At 37.6% G+C, this 26,179-nt stretch overlaps 1 protein-coding gene and 1 non-coding gene across 2 annotated transcripts in view; one reads left to right on the top strand and one right to left on the bottom strand.

Moving 5' to 3' along the window:
- Positions 1–26,179, bottom strand: part of MAGED1 (MAGE family member D1) — a 106,221-nt gene that overhangs the window by 10,860 nt on the left and 69,182 nt on the right. The gene's annotated exons all lie outside the window — the stretch shown is intronic.
- Positions 19,573–19,678, top strand: LOC126946997 (U6 spliceosomal RNA). Its single transcript, XR_007722854.1, has one exon. It is a non-coding gene; the product is annotated as a U6 spliceosomal RNA (small nuclear RNA).

The following is a 26,179-nucleotide window of genomic DNA, read 5'->3' as shown; positions in this document are numbered from 1 at the left end:
CCATTGCTAAAGCAAGAAACCTGAGAGGCAATTTTTCCTGTGATCAATTCACTTATTTTTCCTCATTATACAAATAATGCATATTAATCACTATACATTCAAACACTGCCTAAATATTTTAGAAATTAAATAAACATCACTCGAAATCTCATCACCTTGGACAACTGCTTAGATTTGGTGCTACCTTTTCATACTTTACACACATATATATTGTTACATAAATGATGTGTTATATATGCCAGACCTTAAACTTCATTCTTTTCCTTACTGCTTCCCACTTTCTTTCAATTCTACCTTCTCCTGTCAAACACTTGTTTTTAACACCATTTGATATCCCTCCATACTCAAAAATGTTTTATTTTTACAAATTTAAGATTACATGAACTTTTATGTGTCTGAATTATCTTATTTGACAACAGTCTATCTCTGATTTGTTCTTTTAAATGACTGCATAATATTTCATGGTAAGAATGTACCACAATGTATTCAACCATTCCCCCATGGATGGAATCCATTTTAGTTTCACGATTTTTGTGGGGAGCATGGCACATACAACAACATTGCAATAAAAATACTTGTACATATATTCTTATACTTTAATAATGAATGTTTGTCTTTATTTCCGTGACACCAGAAGCCCAGGAGTAAGACAGACATATGCTACAAAACTTTATCATTTTTTTTGCCAATCTTATGTGTATTTATTGGTATCTCCTTATGGTTTTAATTTATATTTCTGATAAGCAATGTGGTAGAACACATTTTTATACATAAATGAACATATTAGATTTATTTTATAATATGCTTATGTCTTTTACCTGTTTTTCATCTGGGTTTCATCTGGGTTGTCTGTCTTACTGACTTTAAGGAGTTCTTTATATAGCTTTATAGATCCTTACTGAAAACCCTTGGGGCCAGACGTATTTCGATTTTTAACGTTTTAGTAAGGTCATATATATTCTTGCGTAACAGTTCCAACTGTAAAAGCCACAAAGGCCAGATATTCACTTCTTCACATGCCGTTGGCAGCTAAGAGAATGTGATCTAGGATTTACCAGTGTAGCAAGCTCCTGAAGGCCATCCTCAGATTCAATGATTTGCTAGAAGGACTCGGATAACTCAGAAAAAGTGTTATGGCTATTGTTTATTACAGTGAAAGGATACAGATTCAAATCAGCAAAAGTAAAAAGCGCATAGGGAAAAATTCAGGAGAGACCAGGCACAACTTTCCAGTTGTACTCTCCCAATGGAGTTGTATGACCAGTGCTTAATTCCCCCAACAATGATGCGTTTAATACGTATGACATACTGTCAACCAAGGAAGTTTACCCAAGCCTTGGTGCCCAGAGTTGTTTTTGGGGTTCAGTCAGATAGGCCGGGAGCACCTGTGTGGCTGACCTTATTCAGTCTCTAGCCCATGCAGAGGTTAAACTAGTATCTCTCAGCCCAAGGCTCACACCACAAATCACACTGTTAGCATAAACTATCCAGTGTGGGCCAAGGTCACAGTAAACAAAGACACTCTGATCAGGCAAGATACTCCAAGGGCTTACAGATTATCTCCCAAGAGCTGGTCAAGAGCCAAAGCATTCTTTGCAAAAGACCTTTTTTTTGGAAAGCACAGGGTTTAAACATTGCAGACCTGCTGAGTCAACCCTTTCACTGCACAGTTATGACTTAGACCTAACACTTTGTCTCAAAGGAGTGATTCAAATATGCAGTGATGGAATTCATCGCCATAGCTGTGGTGGTGGGAGCAGCAGCCACAAGAAAATCCAGTTTCTAGGGGCAGCATTAGCAGCGGGGCTAACATCCAGGGTCCATGTTCAGTAGCAGCAGCAATGGTATCCAACCAGCTAATACATATGGCATGATTTTTTTTTTTTTTTTTTTTTTTTTAAAGACAGAGTCTCAATCTTTCACTCAGGCTGGAGTGCAATGGCGTGATCTTGGCTCACTGCAACCTCCGCCTCCCAGGTTCAAGTGATTCTCCTGCTAGAGCCTCCCGAGTAGCTGGGATTACAGGCACCTGGATAATTTTTCTATTTTTAGTAGAGATGGGGTTTCACCATGTTGGCCAGGCTGGTGTCGAACTCCTGACCTCAGGTGATCCACCCACCTCGGCCTCCCAAAGTGTTAGGATTATAGGTGTGAGCCACCACACCCGGCCCTATGGCATGATTTTTGAAATATAACTGGTGCCCTACTGCTTTTCGGTAATATTTTATTAATTCTGTTTTTAAAAAACTTTTAAAACTTTTTATTTTGAAATAATTACAGATACACGGGGAATTGCGAGGATAGTACAGTGAGGTTCTATGTACTCTTTATCTGCTTCCCCAATGGTTACATCTATGTAACTGCAGTACAAAATCAAAACCAAGACACTGACATTGGTACAATGTGTATATAGTTCTCTATCACCTTATCACATGTGGAAGTCTCTACAAACACCACAGCAATCAAGACACAGAACTATTTCATCACCACAAACATTTCCCTCATACTACCCCATTATAGTCACAACCAACCCTCCTCCACAACCCCCATCCCTAACCATCTCTATAATTTTATCATTTCAAGAAGTCATGAAAATGTAATCATACGATTGGTCACATTTTGAGATTGGCTTTTTTCACACTCAGCATAATGCCTGTGAGATCCATCCCAGTTGTCTTGTGTATCAGAGTTTCTCATTTTACTGTTGAGTACTATTACATGGTATAGAGGTGCTACAACAGTTGGTTTAACCATTCACCCACTGAAAGACATCTGGGTCATTTCCAGTTTGGGGCTACTGTGAATGAAGCTGCTATACACATTTGTGTACAAGTATCTGTGTAGTTCCCATTTCTCTGGGATAAGTACCCAAGAGTGCAATTGTTGGGTCATATAGTAAGTGCATGTTAGTTTTACAAGAAATTACCAAACTTTCCTAGAGTGATCATACCATTTGACATTCCCACCAGCAATGTGTGAAGGATACAGTTTCTCCAAATCCTTGCCAGCATCTGCTGGTGACAGTATATTTTGGCCACAGGTGTTTAGTAATATCTTACTGTGGTTTTAATTTGCATTTCCCTAATGGCTAATGATGTTGAACATCTTTACATGTGCTTATTTGCCATCCATATATCCTCTTTGATTAAATGCCTCTTCATGCCTTTTACCTATTTTTTAATTTAAAAAAGCCTGTGGGTACATAGTAGGTATATATATTCATGGGGTACATGAGATGTTTTGACACAGGAATGCAACGTAAAATAAGCACATCATTGAGAATCCATCCCCTCAAGCATTTATCCTTTGGGTTACAAACAACCCAATTACACTATAAGTTACTTTAAAATGTGCAATTAACTATAGTTATCCTATTGTGCTATCAAGTAGTAGGTCTTATCCATTCTAAGTACTTTTGTACCCACTAACCATCCCCACCTCCTTTCCAGCCCCCCATTACCCTTAATTGCATTGTTTTCTTTCTTTTCTCTTTTACTGTTGAATATTGAGAGTTCGTATATTTTATGTACGAGTCTTTTGTCATATATATGGTTTGCAAGTACTTTCTCCCAGTTTGCAGAGACTTTTGCAGGGGAAATTTTGAAGAAATTCAATTTATTGGGTTTTTTTTTTCCTTTTATGGATTGTGGGTTTTATGCCATTTCTAAAAACTCTTCAACAAGCCCTAGTATACCTCACGATTTTCTCCTACAATATCTTCTAAAAGTTTTATGGTTTTAATTTTTACGTTGATGTCTGTCATCCATTTGAGTTTAACTTTTAATTAGGTGTGAGGTTTAGGCTGAAGTTCATTTGGCAGCAGGGAGGGGGCGGGGGGAGCGGGTGTCAGAGCTATGGATATCCAGTCAGGCCAGTGCAGGGTAATTAAAGGGTGATCCTCCTTCCTTTGAATTGTTTTTGCACCTTTGTCGAAAATCAGCTGGCATATTTGTGAGGCAATTTCTGAGTTCTCTGTTCTAGTCTATTGTTCTGTGTCTGTTCATCTACCAAATCCCACAGTCTTGATTACAATAGTCAGTAGTCTTAAAATTGAATAGAATGATTTCTCCCACTTTATCTTTCTTTCTCAAAATTATTTTATGTATTATTCTGGTTCTTTTGTCTTTCCATATATTTTGGAATAATCTTATTTATATCTAGAAAACATCCTGCGGGGATTTTGATAGGAACTGCACTTAAACTGTGTATCAATTTGGGGAAAATTAATCTTTTCTTACATTGATTCTTACAATCCATGAATGTGACGATATGTGCTTCTCCATTTATTTTGCTCTTCTTTAATTTCTTCACTAACATGTTCTAGTTTTTAGTATAGAAATATTGTATATGTTTTGTTAATTTACACGTATTTCACCTTGTGGGTTTTTTTTTGTTTGTTTGTTTGTTTTTGAGTCATTGTATTCTTTTCTTTTTCTCTTCTTCTTTGTTTTTCTGGCAGGGCCTTGTTCTGTTGCCGAGGCTGAAGTGCAATGGTGCGATCATGGCTCACTGCAGCCTTCAACTTTTGGGCTCAAGCAATCCTCCCACTTCAGCCTCCCAAGTAGCTGGGACCATAGGTGCGTGACACCATGCCCAGTTAATTATTTGAATTTTTGTAGAGATGTGGTCTCCTTATGTTGCCTAGGCTGGTTTCGAACTCCTGAGCTGAAGTGATTGCTCCCGCCTCAGCCTCCCAAAGTGCTGGGATTACAAGTGTGAGCCACTGTGCCCAGCCCAGTATTCTATTTTTAATTTCCACATGCTCATTGCTAGGATATAGAAATAAAATTGATATTGGTAAGTTGATCTTGTACCCTGTGACCTGCTAAACTCACTTATTAGTTCTAGGACATTTTATTTTTTTGTAGATTTTTGGGAATTTCTACATACACTATCGTGACATCTGGAAATAGTGAGTTTTATTTCTTCCTTTCTGATCTGTATTGCTTTTCTTTCTTTACTGAGCTGGTTAGAATTTCCATTATTATTTTGCTTTTTGTTGTGTTTTGTTTTTTAAGAAGCATGCTTAGATTTACCTTTAATTTTTAATTTTTATGGATACATATTTGTTGTATATATTCATGGGTTACATGTGATATTTTGATACATGTATATGATATATAATGATCTCATCAGGGTATGATCTTGTATAATCTCATCAGGGTAACTGAGATATCCATCACCTCAAACGTTTATCATTTCTTTGTATTGGGAACATTCCAAATCTACTCCCCTAGTTATTTTGAAATGTACGATAAATGATTGTTAACTATAGTTGCTGTATTGTGCTACTGACTACTAGGTGTTATTCCTACTATCTAACTGTATTTTTGTACCCCTTAAAAAACCCCTCTTTAGGCTCCCCACCTCCCACACTTCTCAGTCTCTGGTAATCATCACTCTACTCTCTACTTCCATGAAATCAAATTTTCTTTAGCTCCCACATATAAGTGAGAATACGTATATTTGTCTTTCTGTGTCTAGCTTATTTCACCTAATGTCCTCCAGTTCCATCCATGTTGCTGCAAATGACAGAATCTCCTTATTTTTATGGCTGAATAATATTTCATTGTGCATACATACCATATTTTCTTTATCCATTCATCCACTGATGGACACTTAGGTTGATTCCACATCTTGGCATTGTGAATAGTGCTACAATAAACACGAGAATCCAGCTATCTCTTTGATATACTGATTTTTCTTTCTTTTGGACCTATCTCTCACCATATACAAAAATCAAATCAGAATGGGTTAAAGACTTAAATATAAGACCTGTAACTATTAAAGTACTGGAAGAAAACATTAGGGAAGTGCCCCAGGATTGGTTTAGGCAAATATTTTTTTAGTAAGACTTCAAAAGCACCCCAAACAAAGAAAAAATGATCAAATGGGATCACATCAAGCTAAAAAGCTTCTGCACAGCAGAGGAAACAATCAACAAAGTGAAAAGAAAACCTACAGGATGGGAGAAAATAATTTGCAAACTATTCAACTGACAAGGGATTTAATAACCAGAATATATAAGGAACTCCAATAACCCAATAGAAAAACACAAACAAACATACACACACACCTCCCAAAAATCCAATTTAAAAATGGGCAAATGACCTGAATAGATAATTCTCAAAAGGCATACAAATGAACAAGGGAATATATTTTCAAAATGCTCTCCATCACTAGTCATTAGAGAAATACAAATCAAAACCACAAAGAGATATAATCTCACTCCAGTTAATAATGGCTATTACCAAAAAGACAAAAATAATGGATGTTGGCAAGGATGTGGAGAAAGAGGTACACTCATACATTTTTTATGGGAATGTAAATTAATACAGCCACTTTAGAAACAGTATAGAAAGGTTCCTCAAAAAACTAAAAACAGAACTGTCATATGATCCAGCAACCCAATACTATTTTGATAGCACTGGTGAGTGCAGATATACTTACCTGGTTCCTGATGGCAAGGAGAAATCATTCAGTCTCTCACCATTAAGTCTGATGCTAGGTGAAAGTTTAGCGCATATCCTAAAAAATCAACCTTGAGGAAGTTACTCTCTATTAGTGAATTGCTAACAATTTTTAGGAAAAATGAATTGTTGGATTTTCTAAAATGCTTTTTTCTTTGTCAATCAGTATGATATGACTTTTATTCTTTAGCCTGTTGATACAGTGGATTACATTGCTGGATTTATGAACGCTGAACCTACATGGAATAAATTCCCCTTGGTCATGGTGTATAACATTTTCTACAACACTGGATTTGATTTACTAACGTTCTGTTGAAGACTTTTACGTCTATGTTCATGAGACATATTAATATGTAAGTTTCTTTCGTGTACTTTGGTTTCGGGATGAGGGTAAGACTGACTTCACAGAATTAATGGAAGTTGTTTCCTCTTATTTTCTGGATGAGATTGTGTAGAAATGTTCATCCTTCTTTGAACAATTGTTAGAATTCTTAATTTCTTTTATAAGAACTTCCTTTGGCCATTATTTTAGGATAGGTAGGCTAGAAACAAATTCTTAGTTTTCTTTCTTCTGGAAATGTCTTGATTTACTCTTCAAGACTAAAGGGTATTTTATTTTCATTGGGTATTTAATTCCAGGTTGATGAGTCTTTTCTTGCAGCACTTGAAATATATTGTGGCCTCTATGGTATCTAATGGGAGAGCTTCTGTCTGTCATTGCTTTGGTATTCTCTATAGGTAAGGTGTAATTTTGCTCTGGTGGGATTCAAGATTTTTTGTTCTGTCTTAAGCTTTCAGAAGTTTGAAAATGGTTGCTTTGACTATATCTTCTCGGGGGGTTGCTCAGCTTCTTGAATCACTGAATCTGTGGGATTGTCTCCCCCACCCCCAAATTTGGGACATTTTCAGCCATTGTATCTCTCAACACTTTTTCAGTCCCTCTTCTCTCTTCTGTGATTACAATGACACATATTTAAATCTTTTGTAATAGTCCAACAAGTGCCTAAGACTGTTTTTTGTTGTTGTTGTTTTGTTTTTCAGTATATTTTTCTCTGTCATTCAGACTGAATAATTTCTATTGTTCTATCTTCAAGTTCCCTGATTCATTCTTCTGTTATCTTTATTTTGCTGTTGAGTTCATCTACTGAGGTTTGTCTTTTTTAAAGTCCATGTACTAAAATTTTCAGTTTTAAAATTTCCTATTAATTTTTCTTTGTATCTCTGATTTCTTTTAGAGATTTCCAATTTCTTTGCTAAGGCATCCTTTTTTTCACTTGTTCTAAGCATGTTCACAATTGCTCACTGAAACATTTTTAGGATGGCTGTTTAAAAATCTTCGTCAGATGATTCTAATAGCTGTGCCATCTTGATGTGTGTTGATCGTCTTTTGTCACTCAGGTTGTGATTATTACAGTTCTCACTATGACAAGTGATTTTCAGTTGAATCCTGGATATTTTGCATATTATGTTATGAAGATCTGGGTCTTATTTAAATCTTCTGTTTTACCACATGTAGGTGGAAGTCCAGGTTCCACACTCAGATTCCACTAATACCTGGGGTTGAGGAGTTTGCTGCCACCATGGGCTAAGTGACAGTTCTAGCTCCACATTAAGCTTTTACCAGTACCACTCTGGGAGAGATTGGGTGCCCAATTACTTCTCTCCAAATGTCCTCCATTGAGACCACTGATAGATAGGTATCATTGTTACTGTTGGGTGGTGATAAAAACCTGACTCTTCATTAGGCTTCCTCTTGATACCACACCATTTGTTAGGGGAGAGGCACCTCATTATCACTCATTAGGGGTGGAAATCTAGGCTCCCCACATGGTCTCTACTGACTGAGGGTAGGTACTAGGACGTTCCCACTCCCCGTTCATCTTACCATTCTGTCAGGGAACTAGAGGTCTTATTACAGGCTGGCAAGGGTGGAAGTCTCTCTAGTTGGCCTTTGCTAGTAGGGGTAGAGCTGTAGTCTCATCTGGTATTTAGCTACAGTAGAGTGGTTATTGTTTAAAAAATTTTGTCAGCCAGGCGTGGTGGCTCACACCTGTAATCCTAGCACTTTGGGAGGCTGAGGCTGTCGGATCACCTGAGGTCACGAGTTCAAGACCAGCCTGGACAACATGGCAAAACCCTGTCTCTACTAAAAATACAAAAATTAGCCGGGCGTGGTGGCGCACACCTGTAATTCCAGCTACTCAGGAGGCTGAGGCAGGAGAATCGCTTGAACCTGGGAGGCGGAGGTTGCAGTGAGCCAAGATCGTGCCACTGCACTCCAGCCTGGATGACAAGAGTAAAAAAAAAAAAAAAAAAATCCTTACTAGGCTGTCTGTTCTTCAGGTGAAGAAAGAGTGGATTTATATTGAGGCTTTTTTTTTTTTTGGTCTGTGCCCTTTGATGTTTCCAGTTTGCCAGTTTCTCTAGCATCTGGTCTAGGATGTACGCAGCAAAAAGAAAACACAGGGAACTTACCTCCATGTTGATTCCTTGGTTCCATGTTCCCTAGAGAATATATCATCTTCGTTTCAACTTTGTGGGTCTTGTTATGTTTTGTTTATATATTTTTTCCGGAGTTGGATAGGAAAAATACATCTACCCTGTCTACTACTTCTTTCTGGAAGTTCTCAATTCTCGTATTTTTTTTTTAATCTATTGTGATTTCTTAATGTACAATCGCATTATAAGAAAAAGAAATAATTTGATCACCTCTTTTACAATATGAATAGCACTTATTTGGTGGTGGTCTCTTATATGAGTTGCTAAAACATCAAGAGCAATATTGAGTAATAATCTAAATAAGTAACATCCCTTTCTTTTTCCTGAAGTGACTTTACCATTTTGCCTATCAGAATAATTATGGCTTTTGATAAGTAGTTTTTTAAAAATCATATTTAATAGCTTCTTTCTCTCCCTATTTTACTTTGGATTATTCATAATGCCTCTCCCTGCCTTATTCCCCAGTCAAATCCATTACCTATTCTTGTTACCATTTTAAGTACATTTTTATTCCATTCTATTATCTTTTTCTCTGTTTTCCACCATCTTGTTAGATGGGAGCATGAAGAGTGGGAGAAATTAGAAAGAAGGTCAAGTAAGAAAGAAAGGGACTGAAGAGGAAGAGAGGGAGGAAGAAAAGAAGAAAGAATATAACAGGAATAAGAAAAGATTAATAAAAATAGCAGCTGGAAGTAAATGGAATTAGGAAGATAAGGAAAAATAAGATAATGGAGAAATAACAGATACTAAGTTGGAGCAGAAAAAGCAAGAGGAGGCCGGGTGCGGTGGTTCATGCCTATAATCCCAGCACTTTGGGAGGCTGAGGCAGGTAGATCACCTGAGGTCAGGAGTTCGAGACCAGCCTGGCCAACATGGTGAAACCCAGTCTCTACTGAAAATACAAAAAATTAGCTGGGCGTGGTGGCAAGTGCCTGTAATCCCAGCTACTCGGGAGGCTGAGGTAGGAAAATCGCGTCTACTCAGGAGGCGGAGGTTACAGTGAGCCAAGATCTCACCATTGCACTCCAGCCTGGGCAACGAGAACGAAACTCCGTCTCAAAAAAAAAAAAAAAAAAAGAAAAAGAAAAAGAAAAAAGCAAGAGGAAAGAGAAGAGGATATAAGGTAGAAGAGCATGAAAGGGAGTGGGGAGTATATAGAGGGGTGGTATGGACAGAATGTTTGTGGCCTCACCAAATTCAGATGTTGAAACCTAAATTCTCAGTGTGACTGTACTGGAGATGGGACCTTTGGGAGGTAATTAGGTCATATGGGTAGAGCCCTCATAATGAGATTAATGACCTTATAAGAAGGAAAAGGAGAAAGCTTGCTTCCTCAGTCTGCTCTCCACCTTGTGAGGACACAAGAAGAAGATGGCTATCTGCAAACCAGGAAAAAGAGGGCCCTCAACAGACAGCAGATCTGCCAGCCTCCAGAATGGTGGGAAGTAGATTTCTATTGTTTAAGCCACCCAGTCTATGGTAGTCAGTTATAGCAGCCCAAACTGACTAAGACAAGAGGTTAAGGAGTAGATAAGGAGGGATGAAAAATAAACAAGGAGAGGGGTAAAAAAGAGGAAGGAGGGAGTAGAGGAAATAACCAGGGAGAAAAGAGAAGTATTTGAAATAAGAGGGCCAGGGACAGGAAGAAGAAGAAATGAAGTAGAATCACACTTCACCAATGACAGTGATTTCGTTCTGCAGAGAAGTTGTCCTTTCTTCTTCTCAGATTCTCAGTTCCCTTTATGTTGGTACCCACCAACATGCCAGAGGTCATTTCTCACATCTCACTCTGGCCTTGAGGTAAGACCACTGTGGTTTTTTACTATAAGAGACATACACCCCAAGTTTTGAGTAGATAAATTTGTTTGAGATACTCAGTGTTTATCACACACGTTCTGTTGATGATTGTTCTGCAGGTATGGGTATTATCTGACAAACTCCGGTATGCAGGATATGTAAGTTATTTTCTCTGCAACTCAACATAAATTCTATGTCAAGTTTCCATTCCACTGAGTGGTGGAAACTTAATCTCCAGCAGTATGGAGTCCCCCTCTCACTCTCTGCTTTGGGGTTGTATTTAAGTTCTACGATGTTAAATAGTGTCAAAACATCAGGATGGGGAACATATGTTGGGTGTCATGTATCCATGTTGGCATACATGTCATATTTGTTCACCAATGTCTGTTCAAGCAGGTAGTTGTTGAGTGAGCTTCATTCTTTACTGTAAAGCTGCTTTGGGTCCAACTCTCTCTTTGGGTATCATATATCACTCATATATGTGGAAAACATTCTGCTGTTCCTATGATATGCTGAGGTCTGTTAATCTCTGTGAGGCTGTCTTTGTCTCACATATACTCCCATAATACCCTCAGCTGAGGGAAACCACATGAAGAGGCTACAAATAATTATAGACACCACACAGACAATTCTGTTTTGTAATCTTGTCCTCTCTGGCCTTAGCCAGAAGGTGAGACACAAGAACACATTGCTTAAGGATCTTACAAACCTATCTGGCATTTCTTCCCATCCGTAGAATATGGGGCTTACAGTTCCTCCTTTTTAAGGAACCCACAATATCTACTGACTCTATGCTTCCCCATGCCTTTCTTCCACCACAGAATCAATGTGAGGCTGGAGGCACCAACAACCAGAAAAAAAAAACTGGACAAACTAAAAATCAACCACTTTTTTGGACCTGTCATAGAAATGAAATTTCAGGGCAAATCATCTCCCTAAAATCTTGATGGATAGGCAAATCTGGAGTCACATATGCATAACTGGAACATCAGATGGAGAAGAGAAAGAGAATAGAGCAGAAGAAATATCAAATAATGGCTAAGAATTTTCCAAAATTAATGACAGACACCAAATTACAGATCCAGGAAGCTCAGAGAACACCAAATATCTTACTTATAATAGAACAAGAATAAAAATTACAGCAGCTTTCATCAGAAACCATGCAAGCAATAAGAGTAAAGTGAAATATTTAAAGTGTTAAAAGAAAAATGACTACCACCCTAGATTTCTACATATAGAAAAAGATCTTTCAAAAGTAAAGGAGAAGGAAAAAAAAAAGTAAAGGAGAAGTAAAGACATTCTCAGATGAACAAAAATGGAATGAATTGATCACCAATAGTCCTGCTCTGCAAGAAATATTAGAAGATTTTCTTCAGGCAGAAAGAAAATGATATAGGGCAGAACTTGGAAGTACATAAAGAAAGGGAGAGCACTGGAGAAGGAATAAATGAAGCTTTCCTTCAAAGAGGAAATCAAATCTCCAATTACAGAATATTTGAGGATGCTGTAATTAAAGGAAATTTATGTATATTTCCATTATAAAGACAGCTATATGCAATTAACAAGAGAAATATCTTAAACATAAAGATACAGCAAACATGAAAATAAAAGGATGGAATAAGCTATTACATGCAAATAATAAAAAGATGATGTATTAATATCATAGTACTTTAAAGCAAAATATAATAAAAACAAAATCATAGCATGAGATTATAACACCCCTAAGTAAAGGGTAGAATAACCATATGAAATAATGGGTCCTTCTTGAAGCCTCTACATTGATAATATACACTGAGGCCCAAACATAAAGCTATATGGTGCCTCAGAATAAACACTTCAGAATTCTTAAATCCCTCATCCATGTTTTCTAGACTTGAGTCAACTTGATTTTATCTTCTTTATTTATACATGTATAAGAATTTTAAAACATTTTAAAAGTATACCTAGTAAAGTACTACACATTGTGATAAGTTCTGGAGAAATAATGACAGCAAAAATACATGTATTACCTGCTTTCAAGGATTAATGGATCTGAGTCCAGTCAGATTTCCACAACTTTAAGAAAGTTGGCTGAATTTCTAATGCCAATTTGCATCATAAGAGCAGGCAAAGTGACATCTTAGGATTATATCAAATGCATTCCTATGGCTTCAGTATGTATTTAACAATAATGAATGACATTCGAACTCTGCTGGAACGACCATCCATGATTACTACATTCATAGAGTTCATCGCTGCTAACAAATTGTGATGTTAATAAGATCTGAAGCTTGGCTAAAGGCTCTTCAATGTTCTTCACATGGTTTCTCACCATCGGAGGCTTTCTTGGTGACTTGTAATCTCTTATAGACTTAAATAGGTTACACCTTCCTTCATATTGCACAATTCCCTTCCAGTTAATTCCTCACCCCCATCACCACAGCAACTCACATTCCATTAATAAGCAGAAGGTTATCAGAAGAGACAAGGGAAGGAAGCCTGCAAGTAGAACCCCAATGCACAGTTTGGGAATGTTTGTTTGGTACTGCATCAGATGACCTTACCATGTGAGCTTTTGGTATCTTGTGACATAGAGTCCCTCTTTCATTTGCACTGGAAAATTTCAAGACATATCTGAATGCTCTCAGACACCTGGGATATGATTTAGTGCCATATGTATCCTCAATGTTCAGCATCAATATAAACCTCATAAACCACTTAATTTGGAAATCATGGAACATTAACAACAATTAAAACAGATATGTAGCTGGACTCAGAAAAGTCATGAGTTCAGCTACACAGTATGACATTTCCTAATTTCATTTTATAAAAGAAAAATCACCTGAGAAACGTTGGGAAAATGGTCCAAACCAAGTCTAACATCACAAACACACATGCACAGTTGTAATTAATATACTACATCTGAGACTCTTTTTTGTATATAATGTTTTATCACAATTATCTTAGCATAACATTTTCTATGACATTGAAAAGTCTTTGCAAAATTCTTTATGATAACGTGTAATATCCCATCATATAAACTTACCTACTTGACCAAGTAACAAAAATCTTGTTTCCATTTATTTTTGTTCACTAGATTATCATTGTGGTGATTTTCCCCCAACAAACCTCTGTGCATACCTCCAATTATTTCCCTATGGTATATTATTAGAAATGGAATTACTAGTTCAAAGGGGTATGAACTATTTTAAGGCTGTTATTCAATAATACCCAAATGCTTTCCAGAAAGGTTTTTGTCAACACTAGTAATGCAGAAGAGTTCTCACATACCTTTAATAGTGCTGAACATTTGCTTTAAAAATCTTTGCCCTTTTGATAGACAAAATGATGTTTAATTGATTCAAACTGTATTTATTATTATTATTAATGATGGGAAGATACTCTCAGTGTTTCTTAATCATTTGTATTTTGCTGTGAGAGTTCTTTGTACATCAAGGTTATTAACCTTGTATCTGTCACACTTGTTGCAAATGCTTGGTGCCTTGCCTCTTAGTCTTATTTATGAATTCCTGATCTAGGAAAAAATGCAATCTATGACTTTCTTTTCCACTATCATTTTCTCCTTTTAAAAAAATGCTAGGGATGTCCTTTGCTATTGAAAAGCCAAATAAGTATTCCTTTTACTAGAAAACAATTCAGAAATGTATATTTAGAGCCTAAAATATATCTATACTTTCTTAGTAATTTACCTTTAAAGACTATGCTTTAAATTGGGAGTGATAAAAAATCTGATTTAGATGTTTTTAATGACAGAAGCATGCTTCTATTGTAATATTAAATGAGAAAAGATAATACAAATTTAGCAGGTTATTGAATTGAACTTTCACCCTTTCCTCACAATTTTGGTTAAAGCCATATAGCCTTAAAAAAAAAAAAAACAATAAAGTAAAGAAAAGAAAAAGTTACCCAGTACCTCCACATTCTAAAGAGAACATCCCAGGAGATCTGAGCACAATCCTACAGGCCTTACATGGGGAGAGCACACTAGTCATGCTACTGCTATTCATTCCATTCCTTTTCAGCCCATATGTACTCAGAAAGCTAGAAAGAATTAGATAAGAATTTACAGTGTTGTGAGTCCTTGGCTTGGGAAAGAGTGTTTTCCTCTCTCTTGAGGAAGGAGAGGGGCATGCAACTCCCTCACCAAAGTCGTGTGAGGAGGAATCCAAAGGAATCACTTACACAGATTGGGGGAGTCTGCATGGGATAAGAACAGAGTGGAGTATCACATTTTTTATATTCAACAGTTTCTCTCCAGGTTGAAATTTCTCATGATTACTCAGGTTTGATTTGTTCCTAAAGGCTTTTTTCCACTGACTGCATTCCTATGGCTTCAGTATATATTTAACAATAATGAATGACATTTGAACTCTAGTTGAAAGACCATCCACAAAGTCAAGTGAATGTGAAAAGAAAAAAAAAGAAAGACCATCCATGAAAACTACATTCATAGAGTTTATCTCTGCTAATGAATTATCTGATGTTAATAAGATCTGAAGCTTGGCCAAAGGCTCTTCAATGCTCTTCACACATTTTCTCACCATCATGGCCTTTTCTTGCTGATTTATAGTCTCTGAAATTAGTCTGAAGCTATGGTCATGTGACCCACACTATGGGTGTGAGTGTGGGCTTGTCCTATGTATGCTTTCATCCTCCCGTAGGATGTCTGAGATTAGAGCACAATTACTCTAACACTTAGTATGTCTTGGAAGCCCCCTGGCTGGGAACCAATCCTGTGAATATCTACCCCAAGCCTTAAACATCTATCCTTTAAAAGAAGGTTAATCTCCTTTTCTAACTTGTCTTTATGCTCAGAAGTTTCTTGTGATTAGAGTAATGAGGAGTTATCCTTGTAATACATGGCCACATTCCTCTGTGACCCAAATTGTTCCTCAGATCCCTCATTTTGAATACATTTCTTATTCTCAGGCTCTTCTCATTTGATAAAAAAAAAATTATAACTGTCACTCATTTGTGATACTTGGCAGTAATGAGAAGGTCAAACAACTGTAAAAGAAAAGAAAATAATTATCTAACAGGTCTCTGCCATATAACTTCCTAAGAGGCAAGCTGGGGACAGGATTTTGCCCTCCAACCTGACAAAAAACACTTAAGAATGGACAGAAAATATGAAATAATGGTCTTTCAAGACACTGAACATTAGGCAATGAAGAACAGTAATCCCTGAGAGATGAGGAAAAAAGAAGTGAGCACTTACTGCTTGAGAGGTTCCAGTTTGTGGAGCAGCAAGGGAGAATGTAGTCAGAATCCAGGGGATTCCCTGAATTCTGGGGTGACAGAGATGAGAGACCAGAAAGACCAAGGTAGCTAGAGTTCACAGAGCAGAGTACCCAAAAAGAGAGAGGTACACAGGGAGAACACTGGAGATCTTTGAAGGATTGCCATTAAGTATTAGGCAGAGTACTGATCAGTGAATTCATAAAAGGAAATTGTCTGAGGCTGGGGAAAGAGTCACCTGAAAGGATTAAAGGGAACAAGTGCCAGAAGCTCGAACAGGTTTGGGGACCATGCTGTTCTCACCAGCTAAAGTGGAAAACTTCCTAATTCATGTGGCATGGGATACTCAGATGGGTCTTGCCTCATCAGTCAGGGATAATTAGCTTTATGCAAAAAAAACTGCTCTGGTCCTGCCTAACAAATCATAAAAGCAAGACTAAAAAAGATCTAACTGTTTCCAAAGAACTGCATTTCAGAACAAAGCTCAGGTAGCTTTGTAGGAATATAAAAATATCTAGCACCAAAAGACAAAACTTCAACAAAATTTTACCAAAAGGTAAAATTCCCATTGCCTGGCATCAAATTAAACAAACAAACAAACAAAAAACACAGGCATACGAAGAAGCAGAAAAATAGGATCCATCTTGAGGAGAAAAATCAATCAATCCAAATTTACCCAGAACTTACATATTTAATAGATGTTATAATTAGCAGGTAAGCACATTAAAAGCCATCATAACTATATTCCATGTGTCCAAAAACTTAGAGGAAAGAATGGTCATGTTAAGTAAAAACATGAGATCTATTTATTAAGGCCCAAGTCATACATCTAGATATAAAAACTATATTTGAGAAGAAAAAAATACTAGAAGATATTTATTACTAAATATTAGTGAACTTGAAGACATAATAGAAAAGATTCTAAATGAAATAAAATACATTTTAAAAGATAACAGAGCATAAGTCCCTTTGTTCATGCTGTTTCCTCTTCTGTAAACACTTTTACCCCATCCCACCCACAGATCCTTCAACCAATGAATTCTGAATCTGTCTTCTGGTTTCATCTCCATCATTACTTCCTCCCTGCTTTTACTTCCCTGATTAGGTAAAGACCTCTTTTAACCTATCCACAGAACCATGTACTTCCCCTCCATAGCACTTACCAGAGTGACAACTTCACAAATATTTGTGTCTGCGATTACTGTCTATCTTCCTCACAAGACAGTAGCTTTATGAGGGCAGAGACAATATGTCTATTTTTGCTTACCATTATATCCTCCAGCATCTCAAACTCTGCCAGTCATATCCCATCTGTATCTAGCACCTTTGTGATTTTCATCTATTAATTATACTCTCTCTCCCAAATCTTCAACCTCTCCTTCTCTACTGGTTATATCCTACCAACATCCCCTTTTCCTTACTAGGAAATTGTTTTTTCTTACCATGTTCTCTCAGCTACAGATAGTGGTGGCTATGTGTCACAGTTCTTTCCCATGGGATGTATTTGGCAGTCATTGGATAGGATTTTTGGGAAAGCTCTGTAAAAGGAGACTAATTCCACTGACAAGGTATTTTTGCCCTCTCCTCTTCCTCATTCTTTCTACCTGAAACATAAAAATGATGGCCAGAGTTGCAGCAGGCATCCTTCAACCAGAAGACACCTGGAAGATGACAGCTATACACCAAGGACCATGGAACAAAAAAAATACATAAGGGGACTGAGACACTGATAAAATTCTGAAGGTCCTGGGCTTGTTTCAGGTGAAGAAAAGATATCCCTTAATTATTTTAAGCAACTCATTTTTAGGTCTTTGTTACTCACATCCAAAGGATATTCCAAATACCCATCCTAAAACATGAGATGCCCCTATCCCAACTTCTCTCTCTCTCTCTCTCTCTCTCTCTCTCTCTCTCTCTCTCACACACACACACACACACACACACACACACACAGTCTGACACACTAACTCATTCACACGACTCTCTCTGACTCATGATTATGACTATGACTTATGAAGTATGATCTCCACATATTGTCCCAGTTCTCCAAACTATCATATTCACACTTTACCCTTCAATCCTGCTGATATGGTTTGGCTCTGTGTCCCCACCCATATCCCATCTCAAATTGTAATGCTCATAATCCCCACATGTCAAGGGAGGGACCAGGTGGGAGGTGATTGGATCATGGAGTCGCTTTCCCTTATGCTGTTCTCCTGATAGTGAGTGAGTTCTCATGAGATCTGATGGTTTTATAAGGCAGTTTTCCCTACTCTTGCTCCCTCTCTCTCACCTGCTGCCATGCAAGACATGCCTCTTCCCCTTCCACCATGATTGTAAGTTTTCTGAGCCCTCCCAAGCCATGCAGAACTGAGTCAACTAAACCCTCTTTCTTTTTATGTATTTTTATTTTTTGACAATGAAAGAAAGCAAGTTTATTTGAGCAACAGTGTACAGCCAAGTGACTGTTCCATAGACAGAGCAGGGCCACCCCATAGGCAGATTGGTCCAGAGTAGCACTTGTGGATTGCTGGCTACCTATATTTATACCCATTCTTAATTATGTGCTAAATAAGGGGTGGGTTATTCACAAACGGGAGTATGGAAAAAGGGAAGAGAGTTCCCAGAATTATATAAGATAACTTCCAGGTCATTGCCATGGCATTTGTAAAATGTCATGGTACTGGTAGAAGTGTCTTATGCAAGTGCATTATAATTGCTGGTCCTACCCAGCTTTGGCCAGTTTCTTTGCTACATACCATTTAGATAGACAGGGTCCTGACCAGTGCTCAGAAAACAAGACCTGCTGATCACCTACCTCAAAACAAACCAAAACATTAATTGTGAGAATATTCTAGAAAGACAAGTTGTTAAGAAAGAAGATACTGTAAAGACTCAAACAGAAATGTAACATAACATGTAAAGAATGAAATAAGAAAATAGCAAGGAAATATAGCAAAGATGCTAAATCGGTGTAAGTTAAGAGTTAAATGAACCCAGAGAACAAACGATAAAGTCCTTTAGAAAGCACTATGATGGAAAGAATGGGGTGTTCCTGGTGGAAGGCCTGGCATAGGTAATGTTTTGTTAGCTTTCCAAAAAGATTAAAAGATTATGCCCAAAATATTCCCTTGAGAAGTGGCAGGTGTAAGAGGACTCTGGAAATCAGTATAGTAATCCAGCTTCCAAAAAATAATTTTTAAAAAGGAGTCTCTTCTTGAGGAGAAATGGAGATCCAAAACAGATGTTCGAGCACATCAGAGGCCCCTACTGTTCTGCATCTCCAGAGGCAGAATCTTATGCAGTCTGGGCTCCCGTTGTCACCGAGGCCATTAAGCCATCTCTGAGCACCTGCTGGGGGGCCACACACAGCCTGAACCCTCTCCAGGAGTGTGCTAAGCACTGGAGAGATTTAGTTTTGTTTTATTCTTATCATGATCATGTTTTATTAATTTATATCTTTCATTCCTCTATAACAAGAGGTCCATTTGTCATCTGTGAAATACCTTAAGCCAGACCTATACTGTTTTCACATACCATGTAATATTTGATATGATTAAGAAAAGTCGTGCTTGCTTTGACAGCACAAACGCTAAAATTGGAACGGTGCAGAGATTAGCACATGGCCCCTGTACAAAGACGACACACAAATTCATGAAGCATAAAAAAGAAAGAAAAGAAAAGCAGTAAACTGGTGAGTTAACAGTTAACTGGAAAGGTATCACTTTGAAGGCAATCCAATGTATTACCCTTCTACATATCAACCTTACCACCTGATTCTAAATTTAAATATTTGTGCTGTTTACCAACAGGAAATTACAACTCCATTTACATGTGCTTCTGGGGAAAGAGCATGCAAAGAATGGTCACATCTTTATATATGCAAGGCAAATATCCGGAACAAAACAAAACAATTCTGGAATCCCACATGACATTAATATTTTAGGAATAGAGCACAAGATCCCCAAAGAACACACACACACACACACCCCCCACATTATAGAAAAAGAAATCACATACACATCAATTTTGAGTAAGATACAGCAATATATCTCAAACTACTTGTGCAAAACCAGTTGTTTTTTTGTTCGTTTTAATTCATTTCAATCAATACTTTCGTGAAATAAGAGTTTGTTTCTAGAAAAACTGATATTACAGTAAATTATAATACGAAATACAAGCCTCGCTCTTTAAATTATTGATTCAGCATAAATAAAATCACTCTAAAATTGCAGTAAAAGTTCCCAAACACTTAGGCTAAGTTCTGTATTTAGTTCATGGTAGACTAGATCACCAACCCACACTTGTCCAAGGACGATATTTTTAATACACTGAGACAAAGCGTCTAAAAATGGATATCTTAGCCCAGCACGGTGGCTCACCCTCCTAGTCTCAGCTACTCAGGAGGCTGAGGCAGGAGGATCCCCCGACCCCAGGAGTTTAGGCTGCAGTGAACTATGATAGCGCCACTGCACCCCAGCCTGGGCACCAGAGAAAGACTCCATCTCTTTTTTTGTTTTGTTTTGTTTTGTTTTGAGACAGGGTGTTGCTCTGTCACCCAGGCTGGAGTTCAGTGGCGCAATCTTGGCTCATTGCAACCTCCGTCTCCTGGGTTCAAGCGATTCTCCCACCTCAGCCTCCCAAGCACTGGGACCACAGGTGCCCACCACCACACCGGTCTAATTTTTGGTTTTTGTGTGTGTGTGTGTGTGTAGAGACAGGGTTTCGCCATGTTGCCCAGGCCGATCTCGAACTCCTGAGCTCAAGCGATCCGCCCGCCTCGGCCTCCCAAACTGCTGGAATCACAGGCATGAGCCACCGCGCCTGGCACATACCCTGTCTCTTAAAAAAAAAATTAAAAATTAAAAAATCATAAAAATGGAGATCTTCCAGGCCAGGAGCAGTGGCTCACGCCTGCAATCCCAGCACCCTAAACCCTATTTCTTTTTAATAAATTATCCAGTCTCAGATAACTCTTTATAGCAGTGTGAAAATGGATTAATATGCCCACTAACATGTCTCTATCGCTACCATTTCCACACATACTCTGTCCTATCCTGTACTATCATAAATAAAATGTCTTTAGACCAGAACAGATACAGTACCCATGATACCCACTGTCAAATACAACTAACTTAAATCAATCCCCATTATCATACACACCATCCCCATCACTCACATAGTCACACCCCAATTAATCCCTACACTACACCCTTACGCAGTAACTAGCCACACCCACTATCATACACACAGTCCATGTCTCCATTATCAAACTTGTATCATCCTCCAAATCTCCTTCCACACATTCTCATACCACCTCCATTTCATACATACTCACAACCAATAACCACATCAGCTCTGCTCTCACACACATATATTCCCCATTCCTCACTGACACTCAGAAACTCTGTGCATTTTCCCATCATATACTTTATCAACAACCCTATTCAGACCCTCATGATTTCCCCACTCCAATCACATTTTCATCGACTGTGATTACCCGTGCTCACTGTATCCACCTGTCCTCACAGAGACACACTTCTCATTTTCCCCAGCACACACAGACACACAGACATACACTAACCTTCTCACCTCCATCATGTACCCATCTTCCATAATGACATTACACTTGCCCCATTCCATCCTCCCTCTACTTCAACATGTCCCATCCACATTTTCACACAATGATCCCAGTGTCCCATCATCCCGTCCTCTCCCTCCCCATTCTCTCGAACAACCATATGCACACACATGCACAATTCTTGTCTTTCACATACACTGTGACCGTAACTACCACTGTCACATACATTCTGATCTCTTTCTGTCACTGTCACTCACATTGCCTCTGTCTTCATGATCACAATGATTTCATACCATCCTCACACTGTCCCCATTGACACCATTATCACACATACTTTGGCCACGTACCTCCACTACCTCACTATCACACAATACTCTCCCTATCTCTCCATCAAACATATGACCCACATCACTTAGGATTTTATACCTGTGGTGCCCATTCCCTGCTATCTCATTTTCCTTCTCTCTTTTCTTTCCTCTCCTCTCCTTTCTTCTCCCCCACTCCTATCTTACTCTCTCATACACACACACACACACACACACACACACACACTTTCCTGATATGTGGATCTTACATCAATCCAGATATAATAGAGAAGTTTCTCACTTGAAGCCTCATTGCAGAGTTCTAGTAGGTGTTAAGTGGAGAAACATATCATGCTCTAAATGTACAATGTTTGGTGTTCCCATTGGTAGAGAGTGGTGAATGGATTCCTTTTGGTACATCTGCCTTTAAGAAGCATTTCTTCATGTTTTGTTATAGCATTTAGATGGGGTTTTAAAATATTCTATTGATATGTCATTAATATGATATTCTGTAGTTGAGCTATTTGTACTACAGTCTTCCTAAAATATCCTAATACCTTTCGTGTCACAGCAAAATTATGATATTTTTGGTCCCGAAGAGATAGACAAGTTCAAGCACATGGCGATACTGAATATATCACTGAGCTGTGTTAGAGGGAACACTTAATCTTTACTTCTCATGTTTCCAAGTGGAAGAACTTCAAACAGACTAACACTTCTGCTTTTCTGTCCACAGAAGGAGGAATGAGTTACATGACTAGTATGTTTGGAAGAAACATCTAAGTATGCTTGTGTGATGGTTAATACTGAGTATCAACTTGATTGAAGGATACAAAGTATTGATCCTGGGTGTGTCTGTGAGGGTGTTGCCAAAAGAGATTAACATTTGAGTCAGTGGGCTGGGGAAGGCAAATATACCCTTCATCTGGTGGGCACAATCTAATCAGCTGCCAGCAAATATAAAGCAGGCAGAAAAATGTCAGAAGGAGAGACAGGCCTAGCCTCCCAGCCTGTATCTTTCTCTCATGCTGGATGCTTCCTGCCCTTGAACATTGAACTACACATTCTTCAGTTTTGGGACTCGGATTGACTCTTCTTGCTCCTCAGCTTGCAGATAGCCTATTGTGAGACCTTATGATCATGTAAGTTAATACTTAATAAGCTCCCCTTTATTTTTATGTGTATATATAGTTCTGTCCCTCTAGAGAACCCTGACTAATACAGCTTGGCTGGGGCTCTTGCTCTCTGCCCTTCGTCTACATGCTTACAGATAACATATCATGCATCAAGTGGCCCACTTTTGGCCCAGAGCCTTGTGGTTTTTTAGCATTGCTTATGGTGGTCTAGGTAAATCTGCTTAATTCTGGGCCCAATATTAAGAAGTCCACATTAAAGCCATATTCTCTGAAGTGTTATCAGTAATAAAGATGATGTTTTGAGTTCCATTTACCTGATTTCTACATCTTTCAATTTCAATTGTTTCTGAACCTAGTCAGGGAAGATGAGTGCTATTTATTAATCCCTCACAACTCCCACACAATGGATCAATGAAATCATATAAATTCTCTTTACTCATGTTATCCATGTTTTAGCACAAACAGGTTTCTAGGTGGAGTTTGTTTTTGATTAGCATTACCAGCAAACACTGATACAAATTAACATCAAGTCTAAACAAGGATATTGCATTGCCAGTACCCCAGATTCCTCTTTTCCCTGAACTAGGAATTCAAATTCTGAATGGGTAGAGTTACCATGGTACAGTAGGTGAAAATTAATCAGGAGTAGAAAACACTCTTTGATTAAAAACTTTATAATTTAGTCTTATAGAATGCTCTTGTTAAAAACAGATTATGTAGAATTACATCTAACAGTCATTTTTGCTCTTTCTTTTTTCTTTTTGCCAGCTAGCTTTGTATTAGCTTTTGAGCCCTTGCATATAAACTTAAATACTGTGCTTGTCTGCTCTCAGTGAAAGAACAATATTTCAGAGTGCAATTTGTGTCCAAGGCGACTAGGCCTAAATATTGAAATTTTCACAGTTTTATCCGGGGACAATCAGTGTTGTAAAGAAATGGCAACTTTTCGCTGGAAATAAAGCAGTGTGAAGATCAGAATTCACATGTGACCTCTTTTGCATAGTAACACCATTCATATCTGCACATAGTTGATATTCTAGCAGTACTGACTCAAATACATTCCAATCTACATCAAGGCCCACAAAGTGATCACTAATTAATAAAAACAAACATTAAAAAGTTTCAGCAGTCAGAGAGAAAGAAAACAAAGCTATTAGACAAGATATGTAAAAACTGACTAAAAAGTAATAAGAACACCTGAGGAAAATGCAGCACATACACACAAAAACTTTCTAGAGCTCAAAGCTTTAAAAACAAACTCTATATTAGTCCATTCTCACACTGCTATAAAGAAATTCCTGAGACTGCATAATTTACAAAGAAAAGAGGTTTAATTAGTTCATGTCTCCACAGGCTGTACAGGAAGCTTGGCTGGGGAGGCCTCGGGAAACTCACAATCATGGCAGAAGGTGAAGGGGAAGCAGGCACATCTTACATGGCTAGAGCAGGAGGAAGAGAGAGAAGGGTGGAGGTGCTACACACTTTGAAATAACCAGATCTCGTGAGAACTCACTATCATGAGAATAGCAAAGGGGAAATCTGCCCTCTTGAACCAATTACCTCCCACCAGGCCTCTCTTCCAACATTAGGGACCACAATTCAACATGAGATTTGGGTGGGGACACAAATCCAAACTGTATCAAATTCCAATTAAACAATAAAATGAAAAATGATGTCAATGATGAGCCCTGAATTACTTGACTAGAAAATCAAGTGCAAGATTTATATCAAGGTACTCAGCAAAAAAATCCATAAAGCAATAGATTCAATGAGATACAAGACAAGATATTTAGAGGATAGTGCCAATGAATCTAAAATGTGAATATGGGAGATGGATGGGGAGTTAAAGGAGAAAAGAAATAGAAGGAAGAGAGGCAATACTTAACTAAATGATAGAAGAAAATTTCTCTAACCTAAAGAAAGGGCTACCTGAATTCCAGACTGAGTGCCTGTTCATCCATCCATTCACTAATTTATGTATTCATACATTAATTTAATCAACTCATCTAATGAGGACTTATTACACAGCCAGCACTATTCCAAGCACTTGGGGTATATCAGTGAACAAAACAGACAAAAATCCCTGTCTTTGTGGAGCTTACATTCTAAGATATACTCAGCACACCCTGATTAAATTCTTGAATTCAAGGAAACAGGAAAAAAATTACAATCTTAAAGAGAAAGAGAAACAAAATTCAGAAATTTTCAATGATAAAAACTCTCAACAAATTAGGTATAAGAGGAATGTACCCAAAAGCAGTAAAGGCTGTATATCACAAGCCCATGGCTAACAACATACTCAATGGTGAAAAGTTGTAAGCTTTTCCTCTAAGATTATGAACAACACAAGGATGCCTACTCTCACCATTCCTATTCATCACAGTATTGGAAGCCCTAACCAGAGCAATTAGTCAAGAAAAGGAAATAAAATGCATCAAATTGGAAAGGAAGAAATGAAATTATATCTGTTTGCAGATGACATGATTGTATATACAGAAAAACCTAAGGACTCCATAAAACAAACTGTTAGAACTAATAACTGAATTAAGTTACATAATATACTATCAGCATAGAAAAATCAATAGCATTTCTATGTAATAACAGTAAATAATCCAAAAGGGATATTAAGAAAATAATCCTATTTATAATAACATCAAAACCAATAAAACACTTAGGAATAAATTTAACCAAGGAGGTAAAAGATCTGTACACTGAAAACTACAAAACAATAATAGAAGAAATTGAAAAAGACACAAATAAATTCAAAAGTTTTCTGTGTTCATGGACTGGAAGAATTAATATTGTCAAAATGTCCATGCTAACTAAAGCAATCTGCAGATTCAATAAAACCCCTATTAATAACTAAAAGCAATCTTGAATAAGAACAAAGTCAGAGGCATCGTACTTCCTGATTTCAAATTATGTTACAAAGCTATAGTAATCAAAACAACATAGTACTGGCATAAAAACAGACACATAGACAAATAAATAAAATAGCCCAGAAACAAATCCATGTGTATACAGTCAATTAATCTTTGACAAAGGTATCAAGAATACATAACAGGGAAAGGATAGTTTCTTCAACAAATGGTGTTGGAAAACTGAATGTCCATTGCAGAAAAAAATGAAATTGGATCCTTATCTTACACACAC

Source organism: Macaca thibetana, chromosome X (assembly GCF_024542745.1).
Source record: "Macaca thibetana thibetana isolate TM-01 chromosome X, ASM2454274v1, whole genome shotgun sequence".
Taxonomy (NCBI): Eukaryota; Metazoa; Chordata; class Mammalia; order Primates; family Cercopithecidae; genus Macaca; species Macaca thibetana.
This window is presented reverse-complemented; position numbering and strand designations above follow the sequence as displayed.